Source organism: Ceratotherium simum, chromosome 5, assembly GCF_057802395.1.
Source record: "Ceratotherium simum simum isolate JZ-2026a chromosome 5, ASM5780239v1, whole genome shotgun sequence".
Lineage (NCBI taxonomy): Eukaryota > Metazoa > Chordata > Mammalia > Perissodactyla > Rhinocerotidae > Ceratotherium > Ceratotherium simum.
In genome coordinates this window covers 74931398-74945507 of record NC_141904.1, presented here as the reverse complement: position 1 = coordinate 74945507, position 14110 = coordinate 74931398, and the positions used below count along the sequence as shown (strand labels likewise).

The 14110-nt window shown below is 35.7% G+C and overlaps 1 protein-coding gene and 1 long non-coding RNA gene across 3 annotated transcripts in view; one reads left to right on the top strand and one right to left on the bottom strand.

Annotated features, from left to right (window-relative positions):
* CNTN6 (contactin 6) overlaps positions 1-14110 on the bottom strand; it is a 290271-nt gene that overhangs the window by 53525 nt on the left and 222636 nt on the right.
* LOC147917086 (uncharacterized) overlaps positions 9201-14110 on the top strand; it is a 47939-nt gene continuing 43029 nt past the window's right edge. For both annotated transcript variants that reach the window (XR_015552253.1, XR_015552250.1), the window contains exon 1: positions 9201-9215. This is a non-coding gene — a long non-coding RNA (uncharacterized LOC147917086). The remainder of the gene's footprint in view (positions 9216-14110) is intronic.

Here is a 14110-nt window from a genome sequence, read left to right as displayed (position 1 = left end):
CAAGCTAATTTTCACATTGTTTAGTCTGTGGCTTTATCAACCTGCTCTTATTTAGCACTTTCAGCCACCAAACAACAGAGCTCTTAACCATGACAATATTTGCCATTGCTAATGAGTTGAAGGAACCATCCATTTGGTACCATAACCGAAGGGCTCAGGTCCATCCTGTTATCTGGCCTATCCCATCAAAAAGGTAGAAAAGAGGAGTAGGAAAAATGAAGGCTTCATGAATCAGACTGAATTAAATGTTTCTAAAATACATACAATCATATAGTACACAATGGAAGGATAGCTATCTAAGAAGTTCCAATCTTTCATCACATGATTCTTATTAAATTTTCTCTGAAACTCAGAAATAATCAAAAGCAAACATCAGAATGCTGTCGTAATCAGGAGAAACCTCAAGATTGGTCTCTTGACAAAATCACCATCAAATATTTTAATAATGGGACAAAAAATGGGAAAATAAAATCATGTACCCAATTTTATGTCTTATGAATTTAATTAGCAACCTCTTAAAAAAAAACACAACTCTAAAAACACTAGTGGGTAGTCAAGATTGTACAAAAATAAGTGACAAAAACTAATTGGTAATGACAATAGTTTTAAAGAAAGAAAGACAAGACAATAGCCAAGCACATCACATCCATTAACAATAACAAAACAGTATTTGTTTCATTGCAAACATATCATTGTTTCTAATATGCGTATTACATGAAATGTAGTTAATATAATTAATTACCCAATTTGAAACACAGAGAATATCAGCCAACTACAATTTGTATGAAACCAGCTGCTGGTGTTGGGTTTATTATTAGTGATGGGTTCCACATTCTGCCATCGAATGAATGGAAGGGGCTACATCTGGGTTTAGAATGTTCCATGGCATATAAGCAGATTTTTTTCTAAAGTCATTATCTTGCAATATTCCCCAACAGCAGATATTTGATATCTTGTTTAATTTCTGAAATGTCTAGATTTCTTGGTCCCAATTTATATTAATAATTGAATCATATCATTATTGACACAGTAACAAAGGTATTCTATTATGCGGCAAAATGCTGGCCAAATACAATTCTTTATCTGATTCAATTAGAAGAGGTCAATGTTCAAGAACTAAGCGTTGGAGAGGATGTGGAGAAAAGGGAACCCTCGTACACTGCTGGTGGGAATGCAAATTGGTGCAGCCACTACGGAAAACAGCATGGAGATTCCTCAAAAAATTAGAAATAGATCTACCGTACGATCCAACTATTCCATTTCTGGGTATTTATCCAAAGAACACAAAAATACTAATTTGAAAAGATATATGCATCTTTATACATATATCTTTATGCATTCAGTGTTATTCACAATAGCCAAGACTTGGAAACAACATAAGTGCCCATCAACAGACAAATAGATAAGGAAGAGGTGGTATACTCATACAATGAAATACTACTTAGCCATAAAAAAAAAATGGAATCTTGCCATGTGTGACAACACAGATGGACCTTGAGAGTATTATGCTAAGTGAAATAAGTCTGATGGAGAAAGACAAATACTGTTATGATTTCACTCATATGTGAAAGATAAACAAACAAAAAAAACCATAGATACAGAGAACAGATTGGTGGTTACCAGAGAGGAAGGGGGATGGGAGGATGCCAAAAGGGGTAAAGGGGCACATGTGTACAGTGATGGATGGCATCTAGACATTTGGTGGTAAATACGATGTAGTCTATACAAAAGTCGAAACATAATGATGTACGCCTGAAATTTGTATGTGTTATAAACCAATGTTACCACAATAAAAAAAAATGGGTCAGTGTGAGAAGAATTTGGGTACATCATTTACCTTCAGAAACTGGGAATAACTAAGAATTTTCAGCAACATAAAAACATTAAATTTTGACCAATAAAAGTTTTTTTTTTTTTTTTTTGCTGAGTAAGAGTCACCCTGAGCTAACATCCATTGTCAATCTTCCTCTTTTTTGCTTGAGGAAGATTTGCCCTGACCTAAAATCTGCGCCAATTTCCCTCTATTTTGTATGTGGGTTGCCACCACAGCACGGCCACGGAAGAGTGGTGTAGGTCCATGCCCAGGGACCCAAACCGGGCCACTGAAGTGGAGTGTGCTGAACTTAACCACTAGGCCACGAGGCTGGCCCCCTAAAACATTTTAAATGATAAAAAATATACCTGCTGATATCTAAAGGCCATCAGAAAAATTTCCCAGCTAGTTATGCCAATGTTTTTATGTCATATAATTTCTCACTTAGCTTTCAGAAAAGGACAATTCACGTAAACGGTGAATTAGTATTACCCTGAGTCCACTACTCTTTTCAGGCTCATGGTATATGTTCAATAATGTTTGTTAAATTGAGTTGACATGATCGTCATTGAAACTGATTATTTCTTTTGAAATCTTAATCAGTCGATCAGTATTTCTCAATTGCCTACTACTGTTCAAGATACTGAGAAGGCAGTCTAAGACTAAGAAGAGTTAAAATCTGCCCAGGACTAAACAGCTAATAAGTATCAGAGAATGAACTGAAAGTTATATCCAATTATCTCTAGCACTCCTGCTCTTTCCAGAACCATCACTTTGCTTTACTTGTAGTAAACTAATTCTGCCTGTTTAAGAAGTTTCTGTTGAGTCATTATTAGATGCCCTTAAGATAGTCTTACATTTTTGCTTCTCAAAATATGGTTTCATCCCAGACCTACTGAATCAAATTTTGCATTTTAACAAGATATCCAGTGATTGGTATGCACAATAAAGTGTGAGAAGCATTGGTCAATTCATTATAAATCAAACTTTAATCTGTAAAGATCATCTTTATTTCTAAGTAAGAATCTATCATATTTTCATAAGATTAATATGCAAAAATGTATAAAAGAATAAGAAATGTTAGATTTAAATGTTTTATAAAAATAACTAAACTAGTAACCAAACTGATCTATCATTTATTAAAATAGGTGGTTAAAAAAATAATTCTTCCTAGTGATCTAGGATATGGAAAACCAGAGATTTAACTATACTTAGAGATTTTATGGCATGATAAATAGTGGAAATATTTCAACTTATCATTTAATATTTTTTCATTAATAAAAGATGTTAAAACATAGTAAGAAAACTTAATCTGTGACAATGTAGATGGAATCCATTCACCTAATCATAGTGCTAATTTTATGCAGAATAATTAAACAAAAAATATTAAAGAAAAGTGTGAATTTCCAGTTCTGTCACATATCAAAACATGGCTTAGAAGAAATGATTTAAAAAAAAAAGGAAAGAACGCCCAACTAAGATCAAACTGTACTAAGCAATTGACATTTTCAGATAAAGAAGAATGAACATGTAAAAATTAGCTGGAACATTTTAATTGAGGGTTTTGGTAACATTCATAGAGAAAGATTTTCTATCCTTCTTTTGGAATATTCTAAAAGATACTTAAAATTGGTATCTGGAGGATTGAAAAGGACATATCAATAAAATATGTTAAAATATTCTATCTCTTTCTATATAAGCTTCTCTACCATTTAAAAACAAAACAGAGCAACGGGTATAAATAAGCTTGGCTATCTGAAAAAATGGGAAAACATTTTGGTGATAAAAATGAAGATTTGCATGAATAAGTAGCAAAATAATACAGTTATAGGGAAGAAAGCAGAAGACAATAAAGTGATTGATTACAAATAACATATATATATTTATATTAAGACAATGATGAGATTACACTGCTAACAGACAATAGATCATAAAACCATATATGGAAATATGTGAGCACCATGGAATATGGTAAGGCTTCTAAAAATTCAGTAGTAATTCAAATGCATGATTGGAAATGGAGCAATGTTAAGACTTTTTTTTCCTTCTAAATTTGTTCAGAAAATATTTATTAAATGCCTACTGTGTTCAAGGTACTATGTTAGATGTTACAATAGCGATGTGAGAAATAGAGAGTGTTAATATCAGGGATAGTCTACCACAATAAAACTCATTGGTCAAAATATAAGCAGGTTATGAACTATTGTTGCAAGCTGACTCTGCACTGTCCTCTACTAAGTTTATAATAAATGTCAACTCATCGAATCCTTAAGTCAAATCTGTGTTCTCTCTATTGTTATCATCTTCATTTTACAAGTCAGGAAACTGAGGCATAGAAAGAAGGAGTAATTTACTCAAGGTACCCACTAGGTAGTGTAGGGCCGAGATTCTAACCATGTTTTTCTCTTTAGACCAGGAAGCACTTCTTTTAGCAAGTGCTTTTTCACTTCAAGTTTCCAAAGCAGCATAGTTTACTAATAGTATAGTTACTAAGAGCACAAACTGGAGGGCCTGCCCCCGGGTGTAGTGGTTAAGTGCGCGTGCTCTGCTGCTGGTGGCCAGGGTTTGGATCCCTGGCGCACACCAAGGCACTGCTCATCAAGCCATGCTGAGGCGGCGTCCCACATAAAGCGGAGGAAGATGGGCACAGATGTTAGCCCAGGGCCAGATCGTCCTCAGCAAAAAGAGGAGGATTGGCAGATGTTAGCTCAGGGCTGATCTTCCTCACACACACACATAAATAAAAAATAAAAGAGCACAAACTTGAGTATTGTATATATATATTTAAATTTTATTTGCATAGAATGACCTTTACTATTGGAGGTTTTTAATCTGACTTTCAGGGAGTTCAATAACTCCCTGAAATGTGATGGAACATTTGTGTTCATGTACATATGCACATTTTCCCAGGGTTCTAAGCTTTTGTGAAATCTTAAAGGTGAGTTGGATATCCCCTACTATGGGAGAGTTTTAACCATAAATGTGAGGTAATGATGATGACGATAGTGATATCAAGGATTATTTTTCTTCTTCTCTTACTCCATCCCAGGAGTAATGGTGTTATTAGTAGAGTATTAGTAGAGCAAACATGGAGTTTGGGGTCAAACTCCTTGAGCCTGAATCTGAGCCCCAACATTTATTATTTTTATTAGTGAGGCCAAGTTACTCAACAGTTCATGTCTTCAGCTTTCTCACCTGTAATATGGGGACATTAATATTACCTGTGTCACAGAGTCATGAGGAGCAAATGATATAAACTGTTTAAAATGCTTAGTACTGCCTGACTCCCCATTAGCAGTCACAAGGTAGGCTTTGAATGAAGCGGTTTCTTATTCTGCCAAAGAACGGAGGCACTTCTGTAACTCCATGAACAGTAGCAAGAGGGAAGGAGTAAGTATTTTGTCACAGTTCAGTTTGAACAAAGGGACCTGAGAGGTATATGCCAGGCTTTTTGAAAGGAGCCTAATGCCAGAAAGACTGTCCCCAGCATTAAGTTTCACTGCCTAAGACCCTTTGCTGAATTCACACAACTTCCTGTCTGTGTATTTGTCAAGTTAACCTTTCTGATCCACAGTGTTCTCATTTTTATCTTGGGAATTAAAATAGGCTTGTTGTGAGAATTGAATTAACTAAATGCTAGCTATTAATCTCATTCTTATTCTTTGCTGATTCTAGTTCTTGGCCTTGCTCTCCTCCGTGACTCAGACTACTATTTTTAATTCTTGCTTTGGTTTTTACTTGTGCCCGATGTCTTAAAACCCTTTCATCTGAGTGGACTCAGCATTTTTGCGGCTTTAACTAGTGTATGGCTATCAGTCCCTGGACCATCCTGGTTTCGGCGTCATTGGGTTCTGATACTTGGCTTCCGGTGTACGTGTGTTTCCTCAACTCTTCCACTATCATCATTTCACAGTTCAGGAACAACATCCTTCCTCTCAAGTCTCTATTCTCAAATAACCACTTAAGCAGAATATTTCAACTGTTCACACAATCACACGGAAAATTTTCCCCCAAATTACCAAAGCTTAGTATTTTATTTAGATGATTAAATTTCAAATTAAAGCATTTGCATTTAAAATGTTCTGCAAAAATTAGAATTCAAAGATATTTACATGTGTAGATATATTATAACCATTCAACAATAGAAAAATTAATAGTTAGCATTTGTAATGTACCACACTATTCCTCTAATTGCATTCTGGGCTTTAAAAGGTAGAAATTCAAAACTACAAGCTGTGTCTGACAATCAAGTGTCATTGGTAGATTTTGTAGTGGCATTAGAAAAATAGAATAGGTAGAAAACTGAGACACCAACATATATAAACGTTTCAAGGTTAACTGATAACTTGAAGGCAGACTCTATGGAGTGATTGAATGTCCAGCATTACAATCTCCCCACTGTCAGGGAATGTGAGTAGCATAAACGGAAAACAAAAGTAATAGATGCCCTATCCATTTGCCTGATCTCACACCTTTTGCCTTCCACTTGATGAGTTATTCTGAATAGAGCACCAGGAAGACAGACTACCATGTCAAATGAACTCATAGGACTCTTCTACCTGGAACATGTGTGTCAAATTTCATGTCATTCCAAGGAAGGACACAAAGACAATGCAATGTTTTTACCCTTGCTTTCCTGAGTTGCATGTGACATCTGTTCATTATAAACTTCAGAAGTATATAGAAATATAATACCATTCACATCGAGTTAATCACTAAAACTAATCTTATAGATATCCAATCTTTATTTACCTACACACAGAAAACAGATCTATATATGTAGATTCCATGTGAATAGAAAATGAGGAAGGTTCTGATTTTTTCGTTTGATTTCAACCATAGCCTATCACGAAGTTTGAGGACATAAAAGATTAGCAATAGCTAAATTTCTTAAACTAAGAGAAATTAGGACATCGGGCAATTACAATTTCTTATTGCTGAAACTAGAGCAATACTGCTATTTTTATAGTTAGATTATTAACTGGAGTATTGCTTCCAGTTCTGTCTAAAGATAATACTGTAGACCATGAAATTTTAATTGACTGTCTAATTTTACCGATATCTAGAAAATGTAAAATAGATTGGATTAAAATGAGTTAGATAAGAAGTAGAAAAGTGTGTATAAATTTTGACTCTGCACAATTTAGGTTTTAGGTAAAATATCCCACTGGAATCCATTTTAAATCAAATATTGATATTACATTTTAATAATTTTAGCACCTGATTATCATAGTTAAGGTGTAATATCTATGCTAATCTTACTGTCATTTAATAAGCTATCTTTTAAAAATTCCTTCTTTTAACAGGCTACAAAAAATGATTGACATGATCTACGAACAAGTAAATACCAAAGCTTGCTCATTTAAATCAAAACAAAGCTTCTCTTTTCCATCCTTTTATGTTAATAACTTTAAACAGCTAATGGCAATTATACACAGAAAATCTCTCACACCTCTGCCCAGGGCAAATTTAAAGATTTAATCAATGGATAAATAAAAACCTCTTTTATCATTCCTTATAAGATTATCAGAGTAGTAAAAAACCCAAAAGATAATCCAAAAAAAAGAGATAACAAAAAAGAGAAAAAGATAGAATAAAAATGCAGTGCTATCTCAAGAGAGAGAATGATTGAATGGGCTGCAAAAATAAAATCTAACCTCTCTGCTAAAAAATGTATGTCATCTTCAGCAAAGCACAATACACTAATAATCTTTAATCAGTTCTAAACAAGAGGAAACACATACCAAAAAATTCGAGAAAACTCATGGAAGAAATTCTTAAATATGTTATTCACCTCTTTTATTTTGTCTGCCTTTTAGGAAAGAGCACAAATATTCTTTTCAGGAAAGGATGTGTAAGTCCCAAAGAGGAAACAAATGTTCATAATGTGCAAATCTTTCCTAGAGCATAGACTTGCTAGATGAAAGCCTAGAGTCTCTTCCCAGAGTGTCTAGCAGAGGATTTGCGCTCCTATCCCATCCATCCTCCCAAGCCTACTAGGATTCTCCCCTTTCAGACACACTGTATGCATCCCCTCAGGTTCTCTTAGTGTCATTGGCTATCAAAGGTCCAGATAATGCAACCCGACTAGCAAAGGGGCAGCCAGCAGATAAATCCCTTTTTCTTTCCTTCCAAAGTCTGTTCCCAAGCAGTTTCTGTCCAGAGACAATCTATGTGGGTGACTAATGCCAAACTACTAGCTGTACGTCTCTATGGTTTAAAGTGAGTCAGTGGCCAGTGCAATAAGATATGATCCTACATTGTTGCCCATATTTACCTGCCTTGCTCTTAGCTTTGTTTCCTAGGAAACCTGGGCTAAGATATGCAGCTTCTTTATCATACTCCTCCTCCCAATCACTACTGTTCACAGTACTCTCTTTCTCCAAATATTAAAGATTAGTAATTTTTTCCACATCAATAAACTGATATAATAGCTTACTTAACCACAGCCAAGATGCAGGCCTTCTGATACTGAGTCACTGCTTTTTTTCTGTTAAATCATTATCTGAATCATTATACTGCCCCGTACTTTGAATTTTCTCTTTTTTAAAAAGCTTTTTTAGAGCAGTTTTAGGTTCACAGAAAAACTTAGAGAAAGGTACAGATTTCCCATATAACCCCACACATGCATAGCCTCTCCCATTATCAACATTCCCCACCAGAGTGGTGCATTTATTACACCTGATGAACCTACACTGACACATCATAGTCACTCTGTGACCACAGTTTACCTTAGGGTTCACCCTTGGTGTTGTACATTCTATAGGTTTGGAAGAATATGTGATGACATGTATCCATCATTATAGTATCATACAGACTATTTTCACTGCCCTAAAAATCCTCTGTGCTCCACCTATTCATGCTTCCCTCCCCCAATCCCTGGCAATCACTGATCTTTTTACCATCTCCACGGTTTTTGTCTTTTTCAGAATATCACATAGTTGTAATTACACAGTATGTAAACTTTCAGATTGGCTTCTTTCACTTTGTAATATGCATTTAAGATTTCTCCTTGTCTTTTCATGGCTTGATAGCTCATTTCTTTTTTAGCACTGAATAATATTCCATTGTCTGGATGTACCGCAGTTTATTTATCAATTCACCTACTGAAGAATATCTTGGTTGCTTCCAAGTTTTGGCAATTATGAATAAAGATGCTATAAACTATGATGTGCAGGTTTTTGTGTGGACATAAGTTTTCAAGTCCTTTGGGTAAATATTAAGGGGTGCGATCTCTGGATTCTATGGTAAGAATATGTTTAGTTTTACAAGAAGCCATTAACCAGTCTTCCAAAGTGGCTATACCATTTTGCATTCCCGCCAGCAACGAATGCAAGTTCCTGTTGCTCCACATCTTTGGCAGCATTAGGTGTTGTATTCCAGATTTTGGCCATTCTAATAGGTGTATAGTGGTATCTTGTTTTAATTTGCATTTCCCTGATGATATATGATGTGGAGCATCTTTTCATATATGTATTTGCCATGTGTATATCTTGTTTGGTCAGGTGACTGTTAAGGTCTTTGGTTCATTTTTTAATGGAGTTTTTTTTTTTCTAAGCACCTTCTTTTGTGTGTGTGTGTGTGTGTGTGTGTGAGGGAGATCAGCCCTGAGCTAACATCTGTGCTAATCCTCCTCTTTTTGCTGAGGAAGACCGGCTCTGAGCTAACATCTATTGCCAATCCTCCTCTTTTTTTTCCTTCCCCAAAGCCCCAGCAGATAGTTGTATGTCATAGTTGCACATCCTTCTAGTTGCTGTATGTGGGACGTGGCCTCAGCATGGCCGGAGAAGCGGTGCGTCGGTGTGCGCCCGGGATCCAAACCGTGGCCGCCAGTAGCAGAGCCCGCGCACTTAACCGCTAAGCCACCGGGCCGGCCCTGGAGTTGTTTGTTTTCTTATCCTTGAGTTTTAAGAGTTCTTTGCATATTTTAGACAACAGTCGTTTATCAAATGCGTATTTTGCAAATATTTTCTCCCAGTCTGTGGCTTGACTTCTCATTCTGTTGACATTGTCTTTCACAAAGCAGAAGTTTTTTATTTTAATGAAGTACAGCTTATTATGTCTTTCTTTCATGGGTCTGCCTTTGGTGTTGTATCTAAAAAGTCATGGCCATACCCAAGGTCATCTAGGTTTTGTCCTATGTTAACATCTAGGAGTTTATAGTTTTGAGCTCTACATTTAGATCTGTGATCCATTTTGAGTTGATTTTTGTGAAGAACGTAAGGTTTATGTCTAGATTAATTTTTTTTTTTTGCATGTGGCTGTCCAATTGTTTCAGCACTATTTATTGAAAAGAGCCCAGGCATACCTCGGACATATTGCAGGTTTGGTTCCAGACCACCGCAATAGAGCGAATATCGCAATAAATCAAGTCACACAAAATTTTTTGTTTTTCAGTGCATATAAAAGTTATGTGTACACTATACTGCAGTCTATTAAGTGTGCAATAGCATTAAGTCTACAAAAACAACATACAGGGGCAGGCCTCATGGCATAGTGGTTAAGTTCACTCACTCCGCTTCAGTGACCTGGGGTTCACAGGTTCAGATCCTGGGTGTGGGCCTATACACTGCTCATCAAGCCATGCTGTGACGGCATCCCACATACGAAAACCGAGGCTTGAGAAAATCCTAATCTTATTTCTGGTGGAGGGTCTTGTAAAAAACACAATTTCTGCAAAGTACAATCAAATTAAGTTTGCCTATATCTTTGGTTCATTGTATTGCCTTCGCTCCTTTGTCATAATTTTCTTTTTAGATAAGTTTCCACTCTCTAAATAGATTGCAAAAGCTCAGTTTTTTGAGGCAAGTGATATGGGGATTTTAAGACCATGGACTCTAAAGTCAGCTTGCTTTCGCTTTGTGTCTGGCTCCCCCTTTTTGGCTGTGTTACATTGGGAGCAGTTGCTAGATTTCTATGTAAAGTTTACATGTAAATGGGGATAATAGTAGCAATAACAACATCAGTTTGTTTTGAGAATTAAATTTAAAAATATATTAAAAATATTGAGCATAAGCCTAGAGGATAATGAGTGCCCCCCAAATAATAGCTATTATTCTTTATTTCTTTGTATTCTCCAAGAACACCTACAGTTTGTAGGTATTTAGTATGTGTTTTCTGATTGTATCTACTTTAAAATCTTTAGTCTTTTCTTTCTAGGCCCAGATGTATATTTATTAATGTTATCAATAAATTCAGTAAAGTAACAGAAAGTCAGCCAAATAACCTCTTTGTTTAAAAATAAAAGCTAGTTATAAATATAAACAAAGTAGTTATTTGGATAAGTGACTTTCTGTTAATTTGCTGATGTTGTACAAAGCAGTATGAGTTGAGGTGAAGAAATATATTCAAATCAATCTTATCAAGGATAAGACTTGAGTAGATAGAGCAAATCTTACTTATTCTTTTGTACTGTTCCAATCATGAAACTAAAGTTTCAATAAAGGCCATAATAAAATCTTTTTAAGTTATTATGTTAACACAGACCCTGATGTGGGGTTCCTAAATATTTAACTAATTCAAGGAAATGCAGCCATTATATCCATAGTATTTTCTTAGCCTCTGTTCTGTTTCCAGACAAACAATAGTGTTTCTTTGGTATCTTGAATTGGGCTACATTAGACATAACGTGTTTAAATTTATATGTATAGTGGGAAGTTGGTGAGGTAGGAAAAGTAAATAAAAATGAAAACCTACATGAAGTGGCAACATCATTTGGTAGCACAAATAAACTCAATTTTGCTATGTCTCATCAGAAAGTACATTTTTCTCAGGGGTCAGGGGAAAAACAGGTATTCATAGGTGCCTTTAAGTTGCCCTTTTTTCATCACTCTCCACAGACTAGAAGAATACATATTTTAAACATATTAAATAGCTAAAGATATGCTTCATATGACCTGATTAATCTAAGATGATTCAGGGTCATTATACAGCTCATTATACAGGTCATTATACAGAAAGAGTTTAAATCAGAAAGGATTGTTTAGAAGTATTACCTGGAAATCAGAAATGGACTCAAACACATTTTAATTTACATGGTAATAAAACATCACTGCTGCCAGTGTCTAATTTTTAAAATTCCTGGTTTCTGCAGTTGTATTTTATGCCTAACGCGTAATTACTGGTATGAACAGCCAAATGTTTCAAAGTTACGTCTTGTTCAACAGTCCTAAACTACAAAGCAGAAACCAAATATCAGACATTCAGAACTTAGAATTCATCAAAATGTGACTCCTTGTTTAATATACACAAATAATGTAAGCACCAGCTTTGTAGTGGCTGACATACAACAGAAACACAGGTGCGGGTGACTGAATTGTGACACAAATTAGGAGACGGCAGATAAGAGCAGTTGCTAAATAACTTAAATGTTTGGTGTCATGATGTATCTTTATTCCGACGGTATGCCAAAGAGTGTGCTGCTAGGCTGATTCCCGTAAAGTGTTAAGGAAATGTGATTTAACATTAACAAAATAGCATCAAATGGAAAGCTTAGCTAAATTAATCCAGTGAAAGAGGCCTAAGAGGAATATTTAGCTGTTGAGCAGAAGAAGGGAGAGATAAAGAAAAGTGTTTCCTTTTGCTGCAATATTTGGGGATGCCTGAGAAAACACAAAAGGGAATTAATACAGATTTATATGCTAACACATCTTACAGCCCAAGCAAATCAAAAGAAAAGATAGGAAATTATAAAGTTGGCAAAGGACAAAAAAGTTTGTGAACACAGGACTTAAAAGAAATTTTTTAAAAAGTATGCTCCCAAAATAACTAGAGGAGAACCGACTGCAAACACAATGGGAGAGAGGATTACGCAGAACGGAACGGAGAAGTCAGAACATTGTGAGGACATTTTGGCTACACTTTCATTACATTTATAATGATGAGCGTATTGTGTGATTTTCTCAAGGCTTTGAAATTTTGCAAATGTAAAGTTGTATCTGCAGCATACTTTGAGATAGATAGACAAGATTCAAACATAGCCACCTGACCTTAAACCAGTAACTTTATCCCCAAGGCCCTTGGTTTCCTTCAGGTACAAAACGTGAGGGAGTTGGGTTGGAACATCAATGAGTATTACCCTTTGTCACTCCAGCACTGTAATTCGGTGATTTCAGAACACCCGTATCTGTGAAATACTTCTCTCTGCTATCTTGAATGTGGTTTTGAAAGTGATGAATGCTAGTGGAATTTCCTATGCTGTATCTCCCTTGGCTCCTAGACCAACTTGGATGTGCCTCCTTGTCTGCTAACTCTAATTCTTTCTTCTTCTTAATTATAATACATAATTTCATACCTAGATCAAGTCCTTAATCGAGCTTAGGGAGTTTATCCTTGTTTATTGGATTTGCATATCTATGTCTATATGTCACCAAAAATTATTCTGTATGTTACATTAAAAATCTGATGAGCCATTTGAACACTGTGGATACAGGATGCTAAGCCAGTAAGAGGACTGATTTTATTTTATTGATGTGAATGAAGACTCTATTAGTATTTCGACAACATATAGATTTACTCTATACCTTTTATTAATATAAAAATAGAATTTGACTGTATATATCACTGTTTTCAAAAACGTTTTTAGTCTAACTTAAAGATTTTATTTATTTATTTTCCCCCAAAGCCCCAGTACATAGTTGTCTGTCATAGCTGCACATCCTTCTAGTTGCTGTATGTGGGACGCGGCCTCAGCATGGCTGGAGGAGTGGTGCCTCAGTGCGCACCCGGGATCCGAACCCGGGCCGCCGGCAGCGAAGCGCACGCACTTAACCGCTAAGCCACGGGGCCGGCCCGTTTTTAGTCTAACTTAAAAAACAAGGAACAAATAATGTGGATAGTAGGACAGTTTGCCTTTAGCTCCACAGATGGACACTATTCTACTCCAGAAAGCTAATTAAAGGCCTCCAATGTGGTGTTGAGCATTACACAAAGCTTTAGAGTCTGAGCTTCCTGGAATTGAATGCTTTTCTGTCACTTACTAACTGTGTGACTGTGGATGTGATGCTTAACTTCTCTAAGTCTTAGTTTTATCCGTCTAAAAAGTATGAATAAATGATACCCCCCTCATAGGTATCTTGTAAAAATTAAATGAAATAATGTATCTAGCATCTTAACACACCCTCTGCCCAGGACAGGTACTCTATAAATGGATATTATTAATTATATGATGAGACTCAGGGTCAAGTATGAGAAGAATAGATTTCTGGCTGTACTGATTAATTTAATCTGAGATAGAATAAAAATGTATGTAATTAGTATATCTAAGCATCCCATAAGTAGTCAAAGCATCAACTGTTG